Source organism: Chrysemys picta, chromosome 4 (genome assembly GCF_011386835.1).
Source record: "Chrysemys picta bellii isolate R12L10 chromosome 4, ASM1138683v2, whole genome shotgun sequence".
NCBI lineage: Eukaryota > Metazoa > Chordata > Testudines > Emydidae > Chrysemys > Chrysemys picta.
The window spans coordinates 34,029,813-34,046,152 of record NC_088794.1 but is presented as its reverse complement, the minus strand read 5'-3'; the positions used below and the strand labels follow the sequence as shown (position 1 = coordinate 34,046,152).

At 43.5% G+C, this 16,340-nt stretch overlaps 1 protein-coding gene across 12 annotated transcripts in view; it reads right to left on the bottom strand.

Annotated features, from left to right (window-relative positions):
* The window catches only part of TSPAN4 (tetraspanin 4), a 716,150-nt gene that overhangs the window by 562,962 nt on the left and 136,848 nt on the right, over window positions 1-16,340 (bottom strand). For 2 of the 12 annotated variants that reach the window (XM_065594660.1, XM_065594664.1), the window contains exon 3: window positions 9,440-9,532. The exons of the other annotated variants lie outside the window; for them this stretch is intronic. The gene's annotated coding sequence lies outside the window, so the exon portion shown is untranslated. The remainder of the gene's footprint in view (window positions 1-9,439; window positions 9,533-16,340) is intronic. 12 annotated transcript variants of the gene reach the window in all.

The window sequence follows — 16,340 nt, the reverse complement described above, 5'->3', positions numbered from 1 at the left end:
TCAGGGCCTGTTCGAGAATTGCCTCTTGCTGTAGAGCTGTACTGAAGCATCTGAGCCTTTTTTAAAAATTATTTTTCTAGCCCCCAAGGTTACAAAGAAGAACTTCAAAACCTTAAGGCATCCTGGTTCCCTGCCCCAGCCTCATGGCTCTGAACTGCACCCAAACTGCTCTCACCTAATTTGCACCAGCTGACTACAGTCCTCAAGAATCATGCTCTGGCCACTCCTCCTCCCTGCTCCTGGTCGGCTCCTGTGACAGAGGCTGCAAGGAGGGAGGCACATAGGAGCTGGCTACCCTGGCTCTACCCGCTGGGCTCTCTCCCATGCCACAGGAATACCCAGCAGGGGATTTGGCTCAGGTGGCACAAAGACAGCAAAAAAGGGCAAAGAATCTGCCCCAACATCTGAGAGAGGTGTGAATGGCCCTATCTCAACAGCTGTTAACCCACAAACCAGAAGAGCAGAATTTAAATGGCAACACTCTTAACACTGCTGATCATTTTAGCAGAGACAGACAGCTAACATGCTAATCCCACCATCCAAACTCCCTCCCCGGGTCCCCTACCCAGCCTCCAAAATTTTCCACACTGCAGTTGTCAGTACACAGATATGCTGTGTTGATAACTGAAAATAGTTGGGACTGTAGGTAAAGTAAATTGAATTTAATATCAGCAGAAATAACACACCAGGTTACTGTATTGCATTGCCTGTTTCATATTTAACTCAATAAAAGCCTCCATTTTTTTTTAGTTCCCCTGCAGCTACAGCAGAACTTCCAGTCTGCCATAGTAATCAGGAGTCTTATCACAAAATATAGGCTCATATAGCCCCTGACTATGCTAAGGCTAAGCCTTACAGGATATATCTACACCGCAGCGGGGAGGTGTAATTCACAGCTCACGTAGTTGCACACGCGCTACCTCTGATCAAGCAAGTGCACTGAAAATAGCATGGCTGCAGTGGCATAGCCACCTGTAGGAACACCCATAGGGGGATACATCTTAAAGAACTCCAATTACTCCATGAAGTGAGAAACCTCTCCTTCAAGTAGTGTCCCTATAGATGCTCCACTTCAGGTGACTTCCTAGCAGCACCCCCAGCTGGGGGAAGGGAGTGCAGGAGTTTGGAGCCAAATCCAAGATTGAAGACAACACAGCACTTCCAACAGCAGCATCTGAGACTGGACCACTGCACAATCTTGGAAAATGTATGTATGGAAGACCAAGTGGCAGCCCTACTAATGTCCAGAATAGGAACATTCTTGAATAATGCCACAGAAGTAGACAGTGATCTCGTGGAATGGGCCAACACCCTAGGAGGGAGGCTGTATATTTAAAGATTTAGAGTTAATATAATATAATCAGAAATCTACCTTGGAGAGTCACGAATAGTCACGAACTGTCTGGGTAACCTGCTAAATTACTTAATTCTTTCAAAATGAAAGGTTAACACCCTCCTAAAATCCAAAGTGTGTTAAACAGCCCCCTCTCTGGACAGGGGAGGCTTGGGGGGTAGGGGGAAGAACTGGAAGGTGGATAACCTGGTTAATGTTAAATTCAGATGACACTAGGGTAAAAATTTTGGGTGTGAACATAATGGAACCCGTCACACATACATCATTAAGAAAAAGGCACAACCCAATATTTGTTTTCATTGCAGGTCACCTTTAAGATTACAATCCATCTTGACACAGGGACAGTAGTTCACTTTCTAGTTTAAGGTAATTCATCACTTAGTTACAATCTGAAGTGCATAGAGAATATATCCTTTGGAAATATTTGTTTGCACATCTTTGCATAATCATTTCAAACGTCTGATACAGGGAAGAATTTCAATTTTTCATCCTTCTCCGGAAATTGTCGTACACTACAGAAAATGACAGACTGTTCAAAATATTCACTTGACCACATGTTATTTTGAGTTATAATCTCTCCAAACAGACAGAACTTTTTAACACTTGTTTGTACAGAGAACTTGAGCACTGGTGACAGAATACATAATTTTAATCTCAACTATATTATTATAGTTATTTGTTTTATCTTAGGGCTCAGCTGAGACCAGGGCCCCATTATATTAGATGCTGTACATATACATAGTGAGAAAAGGCCCCTCCCCAAAGAACTTGCATTCCAAATAGCCAAGATAGAGAAAGGGTGGGGAAAATGAAGCATTCTTATCCCCATTTTAGAAGTGGGGGACAGAGAGACTGAGTGACTTGCCCAAGGTCACACAGGGAGTCAGTGGCAGAGCCAGTAATAAAACCCAGATCTCCTGAGAACTAGACCACTGTTTTAAACACAAGACCATCCCTCCTCTGAAAGCTTTCACCAAATTATGACTGTTTGGCAGTGAAGATCTTTGTCTCAAGGTGTTCCTAGTGAATACATTTCCACATCACTAAAACTACTAGAACACTTTTTGGGCAGTCTGAGGAGAGAGAGTCCAAGATTTTAACAGACGGTGGAGACTGAACTACCTTTTTTCTCCAGCTCAAGGCAGGACTCACTGTCAGAGCAGTGGGAAGAAAGTTGCCTGTTGCTGTAAATCAGCATTGCCAACTCTCACTTTTATCGCAACTCTCACAGTATTTAATGTTTTACCTCAAGTTCCAGCTCCTGAAGATAAATCTGTTACAGAAGAATCTTTTTTTAAGGTAAGTTTCTAGCCTCATCGTTGTGGAGAAAAACACATCCTAAAAGCTCAAAAAACCAGCAGGCAAACAAGAACCGTAAATTATTATTTGTAAAATATATCATGGTTTGGGGGGAGGGGGCTGACTCGTGATTTTTTAATGTTCAGGGTTGGCAACTCAACAAGCAGTGAAATGTCATACACATAAAACCAAAAAACTATAAGGGAGAAAAGGTTTGCTTCAAAAAGCCACGAGAGAAACACACATGCTTCTCTAGCCAACTTGTGAACCAGAATACTCCAGCCAGAACCTTACCCACAATTTTCATTACCACCATTGTTTTATGTCATCATAAAAGATCACATCAAAACAAATAATATAATTAAAAAGGCAAACTGTGTTATTGCAACATTAAAATGGCAAATTTAAAGACATCACAAGTCAGAGAACAAAAGTTCTCACAGTACTATCAACACATCCCTTTGGTGCATACTGTCTGTGAGAAACACGATATATACATTTAATAGCCAAAGGCTCCCAGGCTTTTACTTGAAATTCAGATAATTTTTATTTATCTTTTTTAAAAAGACTTATTAACACCTTTAAAAATCTCTTGCTCACTAAGTCTCCAGGTTTAATTCTTGAGATTTCCCTTCCCTTCCAAGAAAGAGAACATTTTCAGCCTAAATAACCTGACAGTTTCCTTTTAAATAATACATATTTTAATGTTAATGTAGTGCCAGTGAAAGGTGCCACCTTGACCGAAGACTGAAGTCCTCTTTTAATCCCCAGGCTCCCTGCACAATGCCATCTGCTGTATCTTGAACTGATCTGGGAGAACAGATTGGTTCCTTCCCCCCGAACCATTAATTCCTTGGCCTCTTTGCTGAACTGGCCAGTGAGGGTGTCTAATGGGTTTGGTCAGTTATCACGTGACACCTGACGACCAGACTGAGACCATAGCCACCATGAGAACTTTTATAAGTGGCTTATGGAGTCAGGCACAAGGCAGGGTTACACGTCAATGACTCATTCACAAGGGAAGACGCTGCCTTTTAGGAGTAAAAGATGGGATTTGACTGTCAGCTGCTTTGTGAAACTGCCCCTCTCCTGTCATTAGAAAAAACATTGGCATGGTTTCAACTCGGGAATAGCTGGAGTCCAGCTTTCCTTCTCCAGTTCAGTAGGGATGAGAATTTTAATACCACTGCCTGACTAATGGATTTACAACCCTGGAAGCGGAGGTCCTCTGTATTCACTGAGCACACAAGCAGCTGTGAAAGCCTCCCCATGCCTCCTCACCAATGTACCCAACCTACTGCTGTGAAGGGGATCTCTGACAGGTAGAGGAATAGTTCAGTCTCCACGCCAGTTCAATTCCTGGCTGAGCCAAGAATGCCAACGAGTGATGCTTCCCATTAGGAAATGGATTGAGACCAAACTCATTTCGCCCCCAAAAACAGATGGCAGAAACTAAAATGCCACCAATTTGGTCTGGATTTTGACCAGCATCCTAAGAGGTTAAATGCAGTGGGGCGAGATCCTCAGCTGGTCTAATTCAGCATAGCTCCATGGAAGTCAATGGAGCTACACTGATTAATGCCAGCTGAGGATCTGGCCCTGAGTCTTCATCAACAAAACTATTCAGCGGAGCTCTCACCCCCCACAGTTCAGTGCTTTTCATTTTCCAGCTTAAGGGAAGTGATTCTGTATTTGCTCTTTGCAGAAACTACTGAGCCTCAGGATAGGGAATGAAATTTAATTTTTGTTTGTTTGTTTGTTTGTTCCCTGTCAGATTTTTACTAGGCTTAGAGGGTTGATGCAGGTCAGAGGGATGAGATGCGTTCTTAGAGGCTGGCGGGAAGCACAGACTGAATATCACCAAGATGGTACATGCCAGTCATTTGGATGCTAATTGACATCGGCAGGGCTCTGGTGACTGACGCAAACATCCTAGCTGTCACCACCTGGAGGCACTGCTGCAGGGAATAGCTCTGAGGAGCCCACAGGAAAGAAGTAGGTGTAAGGAAGTGGAGGGGCAAGGAGACTTACAGCTATCTATGTCACATATTTAAACCGGAGGAAAAATACTCCTACCTTTCTGCACCATGCTGCTAAAAGTTCTACTTTAAAAAAATCACTTTGGGTAATTTACATTTAAATGGAATTTGCTCATGAAGCAGATTCTTTTGCTGTTCATGTTTAGATTTATTCTTCCTCCCCCTTCCCAGGACTTGGTGACATGTTGCTGGCAGACTCCTCTTCCATTTCCTTTTCCCCCACCCTATATAATTAAAACCTCTTCCAAAATTAACTTTTCCAGGTTCCCATCTCCTTGGACCACTGCACTGCTCTGTCTCAGAGGATCGATATGCCTGACAGCGTGCGAGGTTGCCTGAATCCTGATCAGTTGCAGAGAACCTTGTTTAAGCCTCTTTGGGTGAATGAAATGTGAGCCAGTCACAACCCAAGTACTAGGATGCTGCTCTTCCTGGTGAGAAATGCAGATTAGAATAGTCATTTTCTCTCTATCACCGAACTCAATGTCCTATTCTAAGATTTGGAGCCAGATCCTCAGTTGTTGTAATCAGAAGAGCGTCAGATTTATATTACCTTTATTTTTAAGCATCTTGTCTTCATAGGCCCAGTATGTTACTGAACTGGCCGCTAGCTTTCAGAGAACTTGGTAAAAATTCTGACTTGAGTCACAAGTTTGATCACTTCATCATAGTATTCTAGACCTAGAGTACCTGCACCTCCAGCATCCCCCAGCCCCATGTGCCTCTTATTTAAAAGCAAATTCAATCTGATTAGGATGCAAATGAGTAAAAACATCACAAAACTTAAACAACTAAAATTCAGCACCTCCTTTTGCACAGCCTCAGAGCCAGGAAGCAAGTGGTGTTGGAAGTGGCTCATAACTGAGGTGCACTGATAGAGATTCAAAAAGTTTAGGGAACAAAACCTTCCCCATTCCCTAACTCCCAAAGGAAAGGAGTTCCAACTCATAGGTCACTGCCACTCTCCTCCCCCCAAATCCCCTCGTAAGCCCATACTGAACCCCCTAACTTTGTGGATCTAGTTGTGAAATGCAGTCATCCTGGCAGCCTCTCAGCTGGGCCCTGATTCCCACTAATTAAAAATCTCATTGGCTCTGCAGCATACACCACCAAGCAAGGAAGTTTCATGTGCTCCAGGTCAGCTGCCTTCTCCCACTCCTCTCCAGAAAACAAACAGGAGACAGAATGAAGGCAGCACTGTTTCAGGGAAGAGGATGTTTCATTAGGGCAGGCTGAACATTTTCCAACAAAACTGCACTCCTATAGAAAAGTAGGTTTTTGACAAAAAATGATTTTAAAAAAGAGGGCTGCTTTTTGAAAAAAAGCAATCAATTTTGTTGAAAAACTGAACATTCAAAACCCCAAATATTTCAATTTAGAAATGCCACCATAGTGCCCCACGAGAGTTGTTGTTCAGATGCCTCATGCCCTCAGTTCTCTACAGGCTGGGCTTCCAGCTGGACTACATCTTCTATGATACATAATGTCCAGGGACTCCCATAATGCGTGCCACCACTCTCCAAGAGAGACCACAGTGCATCACGGGAGACATAGCCCAACCAGAAAACCCAAGTTGTAGCGGAAAATGACAGCATGATGCACCCAAACTACAACTCCCATGAGGCATAGTGACAGAATTTCCAAATCAAACTACCTTGGGTTTTGGCTGAAATTTCTCAGTATTCAAATTTTCTCATTTTAATTCAAATTTTCCATGAGGGGTTGGGGAAGGGAGCCAATTTTTGACTAGTTCTAATTTTCATGTAGGTTTCACTGTGTTTATTGCTCTTAATGCTAGGAGCAGCAATAGAATAAAGACCTGATCCTCTACTTCTGAAAGAAGAGACGTAACGTATCTGCTGTTGCTGCTTATACTCTGCCCAGTGAAATTAGCGCACACAGACAATCTCATCCCTTTCCCTGCTGCTTCCAAAAGCTACAAGCAGCAGCAAGGAAAATGAAAGTATCCAAATAAATTTCTCTGATGCTTGAGAAATCTACAAGCAGCAGAAATATGGGCATTCTAGAGCTGTGTTTGGTGGGTGAGAAGGCCCAAAACATAAGTCTGAGACAGAGGAGAGTGGAAATCACTACACACATTACTGGCAGGGTTCAAGCATGCTTTTCCAGATGAGGAGAACAGGATATTTTTCTGATAGTTACACTAATCTAGCCACTTACATTGTCGCCCACTACTATAGTATCTGAGCACTTCACAATCTTCAGTGCATTTACCCTCACAACACTCTTGGGAGGTAGGGAAGTACTATTATGCCATTTTACACACAAGAAACAGAGGCACAGGGCGACTAAATCACTTGCCCAGTCACCCAGCAGGCCAGTGGCAGAGAAGGGAACTGAACCCCCATCTCCCAGTTCCCTACCCACTGGACCATCCCTCCTCCTAATAACTAAACTATATTTCTATGGAGTCTAAAGTATGATTCATAGATTATAAAGCCAGAAGAGATCATTTTGATCATCTTGTCTGACCTCTTTTATAACACAGGCTTTCGGACTTCCCTGAATTAATATCTCTGAGGAAAAACATCCAACATTTACAAAATTGCCAGTGATGGAGAATTGATCACATCCTTCATAAGTTGTTCCAATGGTTAACTGCCCTCACCATTAAAAATTTGCACATTATTTCCTATCTGAATTTGCCTTGCTTCAGTTTCCAACTATTGGCTCTAGACTGAAGAGCCCATTATCAAATTTTTGTTCCCCAGGGAGGTACTCAAGATGGTCAAGAAAAAAAAATCCCTGCCCACACTGATGTGGTGGCCATACTAGAAATGTCAAAACACTTAGGTAACTAGCATGGTTCTGCTCCCAGTGTGAGCGAGTCCTTTGTCAGGCTCCTCCCACCTATGCTCCACAGTGCCTTTTTCCAGTTTTTTTTTTTTAAAATGTTTATAACAAGTGTGACGGGATCAATCACAGAGACCCCCTTGGGACTGTCATCTGATGTGCTGAAATTACCTCTGAGCCCATTTTCCCTGCCAGCTTGAGACTTCCAGAACCCTGCCTTGTTGAGCCAGACACACTAGCCTACTGCAACACAGACCCAGAGTCTGGTCCACGCCCCCACAGCTGCAGACATAGGTAACTGAAAACAGCTCAGCAGGTTATCTCCAGCACCCAGACACCCAGTTCCCAAAATAAATCTGTTTTATTCTGTATAAAGCTTATACAGAGTAAACTCAAATTGTCCACCCTCTATAACAGAGAGAGAGATGCACAGCTGTTTGCTCCCCCAGGTATTAATCACTTACACTGGGTTTATTAATAAACAAAAGTGTGATTTTATTAAGTATGAAAAGTAGGATTTAAATGGTTTCAAGTAATAACAGACAGAACAAAGTCAATCACCAAGCAAAATAAAGCAAAAACATGCAAGGCTGAGCCTAATATATTAAGAAACTGATTACAGGTAATATCTTACCCTCGGAGATGTTCCAATAAGCTTCTTTCATAGACTACACTCCTTCCTAGTCTTGGCTCAATCCTTTCCCCTGGTGTAGTCCTTGTTAGTTCCAGCAGACATCTCAGGTGGTAAGCAGGGGTTTTCTCATGACTGGCCACCTTTGTCCTTCTCCACCTTTGGCACAAGGTGGGAATCTTTTGTCTCTCTGAGTCCACCCCCCTCCCCCAATAGAAAAGTACCAGATTTAAGATGGATTTCATTATCAGGTGACATGGTCGCATGTCACTGTAAGACTCTTAATCTCCATTCCCCATGGGCTGGCCCACATGTACACAGGAAGGCTTGCAGGTAAAAAAACCATTTACAACCAATTGTCCTAGTCAATGGGAACCATCAAGATTCTAAACCACCATTAATGGCCCACACTTTGCATAATTACAATAGGACCTCAGAGTTATACTTCATATTTCTAGTTTCAGATACAAGAATGATAAATGCATACAAATAGGAGGAATATATTCAGTAGGTTATAACCTTTGTTATACCTTACAAGAGACCTTTTGCATAAAACATATTCCAATTACATAATATTCACACTCAAAAGCATATTTCCATAAAACATATGGAGTGCATGTGTGTCACAACAAGGTTTAGTCCTGCCTGCATGAATGAAACAAAAATATAACTATGTTAAGCAAACAGGACTCCAGCACTGGTGCTTTAATATGGTTATAACACATACAAGTACATAAACAACAGTCACACCTTAAGGTCCCAATCAAGATCAGGACCCATTGCATTATTGTACCCATTTGTACAAAAAAGAACTAGATAAGTTCATGGAGGATAGGGTCCATCAATGACCATTACCCAAGATGGTGATGGATGAAACCCCATGGTCTGAGTGTCCCTAAACCTCTGACTGCCAGAAGCTGGGACTGGACAACAAGGGATAGATCAGTCATTAATATCCTTGTTCTGTTAATTCCCACTGAAGTACCTGGCATTGACCACTGTAGGAAGACGGGATTATTGGGCTAGACAGACCACTGGTCTAACCCAGTATGGCCATTCTTATGTTCTAATGTATGTTCTGTACATACACATTGTGAAAGTCTCTGCCCCAAAGAGTTTACAGTCCAAATACAAGAGAGATGGGCAGGGAAGCAGGCACAGAGGCAGAATGACTTGCTTAAGGTCATACACCAAGCCACTGACAGAACTAGGAACAGAATCCAGGTCTCCCAAGTCCCAGCCTGCTGCCCTATCCGCTGGACCACACTGCCTCTAACATGCTTTAGTTCCATTCAAGCAAACCTTAATAAATGAAGCTGTGTTCAAACTTGGTCATCCCCAGATCACAGGAAGCCTGAGGCACAAACACAGTACATTGTATTTTGTAGACAAGGCCTAAAATAAACCAGAAAAAAATGAGAATCAGTGGTTTCCTTACTGTTGCTTCCTTTGTGCCCTCTGGGTTGACCGTCACTTTCCTATTTGTGTGTGTTTTGTCATTCAGCAAAATGTATACATCAGTTATGGATACAAAGCATAAAATGCAAAATTAGCCAAAATTACAGGGGGTAAAAGAAATACCGAACAATGTACCAATATCATTTCAATAAAAAAAATAGAGAAATATTACCTAGCGAGTTCCAAGAAGGTTAGTTTTATAAAAGGAACAAAATATTGACTTGACACATGCAAAAGATCCTCCTGAATACAAATTTGTTCCATGCAGAAAAATAAAAGGAGCTACCCTGGCTACAAAAGAAATTAAGTAATATACGGGAGAATTAGTGGAAAAAACAACAAGGGCTCTGAAATCTCTGCTGTTAGTTCGCCCCCTTGCAAAGCAGAAGATTTATGCTTTTTCCTTGGAAATGTAGTTCTCATGAAATTGGACCTGAGTGTGTGGACTCTATTAGAATACCTCTTCTTCTGTCCCCAGAGGACTATAATACTGATTTATTGGACAGAGAAATGTGCCTTGCATTTCCATACAAGACATTCTTTGGATTTCTGAAGTTAATCTAGGACTCAGATGGATAAGTGATAGGCTGACACTGGTGGAAAGATACAGAAAAAAAAAAGTTTGTGTAGGTAACAGAAGGTTTCTGAAGGCCAACATTGTTGTCTTGGTGGAGAAACTTCCACTCCCCAAATACAGAATGGAGAATAAGAGCAGGAAAAAATGAAGGGAGGAAAACTCAATTTGTGGAAGTAGAAGAACACCCAGAGACTAATCTGGGCTCATAATTAGCTGAGATTAATAAACAGATAGAACTATAAGAGCACCTAGTCTCTAGTGATAATAGCATGCAGTTTGGAGCTCAAAAGGCAGAACTAGGTCTTGAAAAATTCACTTGCCTATTCATCCAGCATGAATGAAAGCTTTCACTGGCGAGGGTGGAGCCTAGCCCAATTTCTGCTAAACGTATACGTCCAGTTAAATTAAGAGTTAGCCCTTACAGCCATAAAGAAAACCTTCCAAATAAGGGCAAATGTAGACAGATGTCAGGCTGTCTTTTTGAGTCTGCAGATTGGCAGCTTCAGTGCTTCTGCTGATGGTCATAGCTTTGAAAAACTGCAACGAAGTGCTATTAACAAGATTCTCATCAATTTTGCTGCTCCAAAAATCAGAGCTCGTCAATTCACATTGGCAGAACCATCTCCTGGCTCCCAGTGTGTGGACAGAACTACTAGAACACAGCCTCACCCAAGGAGGAAGAAAAAGGACATAAGTGTAAATTTACTAATTCAACATAGTGTGTTAAGTTAAAAAACAAAAACAGCACAGAATAAACCTGAATAATATACAACTTGATGGGCCAGATCCTTGTCTGAAGTAAGCATGTGCAACTGTTTGCAGTAATAACCGTACCTACTTATGCCAGCAGGGAATCTGGCCTGATTAGACTGTAAGTTCTTTGGGGCAGAGACTGTCTTTTTGTTCTGTATTGGTACAGCACCTAGCACAATGGGGCCCTGATCCATGACATGCCCGCCCCAAGTGTTGCCAAAATATAAAAAATAATGGAGTATGATCAGGGCACCTCTGAATAAGAGGACATTTATTGGCCTTCACACAGGTTCAATATGCTGCTATTAGTGCTAACCTTTGAACTCCTTAGGAACCGGCCATCAGGCATTCTTTCACCCCACAGTGGAAATCACTTAAGAGCAGGATTTGAAAGGTAGTTCCTTAATGCTCTGAGACCACCCTCACAGGACCCTCATAACCCCATAGTAAGATTAGAAAACAGTTTCTACTGTAGAAACCCTGTTTCAAACATTCGCCTTTTCAGCCATAACTTTCCATGCTTAGTGTCTGGCTCAAAATAAATGATGGGAGAGGGCAACAGAAACTCCCAACTTTCCTCATTGTAAAAAAAATAAAAATCAGTAATTGTAAAATAAATACTTAAAAAAAAAACATCTAGTCACGCTTTTCTGAGGGGCTACAGTAAAGTTTGAAAGGGGTGTGACAAAGTTCCTCCTCTATCTTGGTGGGTCCTGCGCTTATTGGCGGATTTTCTTGCCTCAGAGATTCACCATGTGGGTTGGGGAACAGCCCAGAAACCTTCCCCTCTGGCAGAACCCACGGTCCAGGTCAATTGGGAGGTTTGGGGGGAACCGGGGCCCGCCCTCTACTCCGGGTTCCAGCCCAGGGCCCTGTGGACTGCAGCTGTCTATAGTGCTTCCTGTAACAGCTCCATGACAGCTACAACTCCCTGGGTTACTTCCCCATGGCCTCCTCCAAACACCTTCCTTAGTTTCACCACAGGACCTTCCTCCTGGTGTCTGATAACGCTTGTGCTCCTCAGTCCTCCAGCAGCACACCCACACCCACACCCTCTCAGCTCCTTATACCTCTTGCTCCCAGCTCCTCACACTCACACCACAAACTGAAGTGAGCGCCTTTTTAAAGCCCAGGTGCCCTGATTAGCCTGCCTTAATTAATTCTAGCAGCTTCTTCTTAATTGACTCCAGGTGTCCTAATTAGCCTGCCTGCCTTAACTGGTTCTAGCAGGTTCCTGATTACTCTAGTGCAGCCCCTGCTCTGGTCACTCAGGGAACAGAAAACTACTCATCCAGTGACTAGTATATTTGTCCTCTACCAGACTCCTGTACCCCACTGGTCTGGGTCTGTCACAGGGGTCAGTGCAACGAAAGCAACAGGAATGTCAGCTTGGCTACGCTACACACGAGGTGTTTCATACATCAGAAAAACTAGACATTTAAAGCAGATGTTCATCCTTTACACACACACTCTCCCCCCGCCCCCCCCCCCAGACCTTTGATAATGAGCGAGGTGAAGGGAACTGTAATTACAGAGGTGGAGAATTATTCAAGACCAGGCAGGTTTGTGGTAGGTTAGTTTAACTGCTGCAGTTAGGACATATTTTAAATGATACCCAGGGTACATAGCGCATACAGGCGGATGCCATTTTTATTAAAACTAAATAAATAAGATTCAATGTAAAGATCTGTGCCTTTGTTAAAACAGGTCTGATAAAAATCACATACAGGATGTGCAACACAGCGGAGCTGGCTCTGAGGAATCTTCCTCAGTCAAACTGTAACTGGGAGGGTTTTTTTTAATTAATCTGAATGAAATTATGAGCATGGAAGTTAAATTCCTGTAAAAGCAATTTGGCAAAAGCATTTAGCCCTGGATTAGAGCTTTAATAGAGGGAGAAGAAAAGAGCAATTTGTTGTCTAGCTATGTGTTTTGAGTTGAAATCTTGAGGCAGCTCATCTACATTGTTTTTTCAACAGTTAAGGGGCATTACACTAATAATTTTTAAAATGTCTCTCGTTGTTGGTCTATTATTTCTATTGTGGCAGTGCCTAGCAGCCCCAATCACGGATCAGGACCCCATTGTGCTAGGCTCTGTATAAACACAGGACAACAAGACCATTTCTGCCTCAAAGAGCTTCCAATCTAAGGCTAAGACAAGAGACGACAGATGGATACGATAGGCAGGGCAGGGGGAGCACAAGGAAACAATCAGACAATACTGGTTGGATAGGCAGCCATCTAGCACGAGTGCTGGTTGACAGGCCACCAGTGTTTTTATTTTTATTATTGGTATATGTCAGCAGCCAATCAGTACTAGCATACCCAGTGTTATTTGTCTTACAACAGAGCCTAGAGCAGGGGTTCTCAGGACAAATTTTTTGGTGCAGCCACCAACTCTTGTTGGTGGCTGCTCTCACACTTTCCCCTAAAATACTTAATTAGCTTTAGGGAAAAAATAAATATGCACATAGACACGTCCAAATCATTGTAATTTTTATTTACTGCTAGCTAATAAGCCTGTTGTGAAAAGTGCTATTAACCGACATGCAAGTACTGTATCACTTTTCACAGCAGACTTACTCAACCCCGGCAAGCCTGGGGACAAATTAAGCCCTGGGAGGGCCAAGGGAGGCAGCAGGGGTCTGCAGCCTGAAGCCCCGTGGCCGGAGGACATAGCCCAAAGCTGCACAGCCAAGAGCCCGGGGCTGGAGCCTGCCCCTCTGCAACCTCAGGGCTGAAGTCCAAACCACTCCTGGGGAAGGTGGGGAACTCACCGGCTGCCTGCTTCTCCAGCCTTTTGTCCAGGCGTCTCGGGAGGGATGGGGGAGGGGAAGGGGGACACCTGCTGCCAGCCCCAGCAACCAACACCAAGGCGGTGCATCCAGGAGCACTAGGGAGGCGAAGGGGCCACTACTTTGCTTTCCTCCCCACCGTAACAGTCCAGGAGGCTGTGGCCACAAGAAAAGCCCCTGGTGGCCGCACATGGCCACTGTGGGCGCATTTGAGAAACGCAGGCCTAGAGGTTCCAACCAGGACCCCATTGTTCTAGGCCCTGTACATACACATAGTAAGGGACAGTCTCTGAGATCTTATAATCTAAATACACAAGAAGAGAGGCATCACTATCCACACTTTACAGACAAGCACAGAGAGATTAAATGACTTGCTCAGGGTCACAGAGGAAGCCTGTGACAAAGCTAGGAATTGAACCCAGATCTCTGGTATCCCACGCCACAGCCCAAATCACAAGTGCCTCTCCTCACTGCCTAGCACTGGTGAACCTGCACTGCTATTAGACCAGAGGGAGAATTCCTTAAAAACTTCATTACGCACAAGGGCTTAGGGAATGTGGATGACTGACAGACTGACATCACTGGCAAGAAGTCAAACATATCACGCAAGGGGTTTTCCAAAGGATGAGGAAACCTTCAAAGAATCCAGAGACCCTGTGGAGGCTAGAAGCTTACAAGCAGTTTCACTTCTTCACACAAACCAGAGGAACTCTGTGAGAGGAGGTCATTAATTATGAACTATATATACTAATCTTTGTATAATTATTGTTGGTATTGTCAGCATCTTCTTGGGGTGGAGGACAAGATTTTCAATCGGGATTATTAATTTTGGATGGCCATCTTAATACACCAGAAAGGGGCCTGATTTTCAGAGGGCAGAACTTTGTGAAAGCCAGGCCCCTTCGAAGTATCTCAAGCCGGGCCCCTAAAATCACTAGTCACGTTCAAAGATCTTGGCTACAGGCGTAGTAGTTGTTTTGTGTGCTCTGCTAACTCATGAGTACTAATGGGGAGAAGACTGCTAGGTTAAAAAGCTTTCTGCTATCAGAAAACAAGGATGTAACACAGTCCAATGGCTCAAAGTTAAAATAGATAAATTCAGACAAGAAACAAAGGCACACATTTTTAACAGCAAGGGGCAATCAACCATTGGAACAACTTTCCTGGGGTTGAGGGAGATTCTCCATCACTTGGAATCTTTAAAGCAAGACAGGATGTCTGTCTAAATAATGCACTCTAGCTCAGTCAGAAGTAGTGGGCTTGACTCAGGAATAACTGGGTGAAGTTCTGTGGCCCATGTTATGCAGGAGGTCAGTCTAAATGGTACCACGTGGCATTACAATCTAATAACTTGTTAGCTGACAATGGAACAGAAAAAATGCTTGTGAGTGCAGGGATTTTACTGAGTGCAAGGATGTTATGTATTTATTAAGTTTGCTTAGAGATGAGATTTGCAGGGGGTGTTGCTCTAAGAAGCTACACACAGCATTTCAAAGGATGCAGCAGTAGTTTCAGAGGCTCCAGTGAAACAATAAAAACCTATCAAATCCATTTATCAAAGCTTCTGTGGTTCCCATTTCCAGGAAGGAGAAATTTTAATAGGTATCGAGCAAAGAATCCGATCTGAAGCGAGTGGCAAGATTTTGGCAAACAAAATGTCAGGAGAATTCTGCACAGGGCCATCAGCACTGGGTGTTTAATTCTGGATTAATTCTAAAGGGTTCATTCTCCCTTCTACAAGCCCGTTCCAATGCCCATTGGAATCAATGGGAGTCTCTCTATTGACTTCAGAGGGCTTTAGATTAAGCCCAATATGCACATGCAATTTCTAGTAATGGTAACTAAAGCTGTGTGCACAGACTGAGTGGGAAGGCTATGGGAGTCCTTCTTGTTCTCTCTGGGTCAGAGGGCAATTTCTTCACCTGCTAGTTCTATGAAAACCTAAAGTATATTTTAAAAGGTAGGAAATGTGGCCTGGCAGATAGTGCACCATGCTGGGACTCAAAGGAATCAGGGTCCATTCCCCACTCTGCCACTATCCTGATGCGCGACCTTAGGCAAGTCACCTGACCTCTCTGTGCCTCAATTTCCCCTCCCACACCGTGTCCATGTAGGACAGGGACTGTCCCTTACTAGGTGTGTATAGAGTGCTTAGCACAATGGGGACCTCAGCTATGACCCCTGTTCATTATTACACCGCAAATAATAAACATCTTTCCTGCATCCGTCCTTTAACCTCCTACATCCTACAATATGATGTGCCCTTGTGGAGCTGGGGTCCCCTCAGCAAGGCATGGTTAGCTCCCGCATCACACAAAGACAGAGCAAACACTCACCGGGATACACCCGGACATTCACGGAAAGAACTGAACAGGTGCTAATGGAGGCAGCAAGCAAACCAAAGCGAGGAGGGAGTTCAGCCCCTGCTCTGATCTCAGCAGCAAGCAGAGGTTTACTCTAAGCATTTTAGCACCTCAGAAAGCCTCTCTACACTCAGAGCTTCCCCTCTTTGGAAAGCCAATGAGGACAGACAAGTTCTGCTGCACGGGGGGCTGTCGTCTAAGATTTATGTGCCGATAATCTCCAAACTGGTTTACTGAACCCATTTCTATTCCGCCCT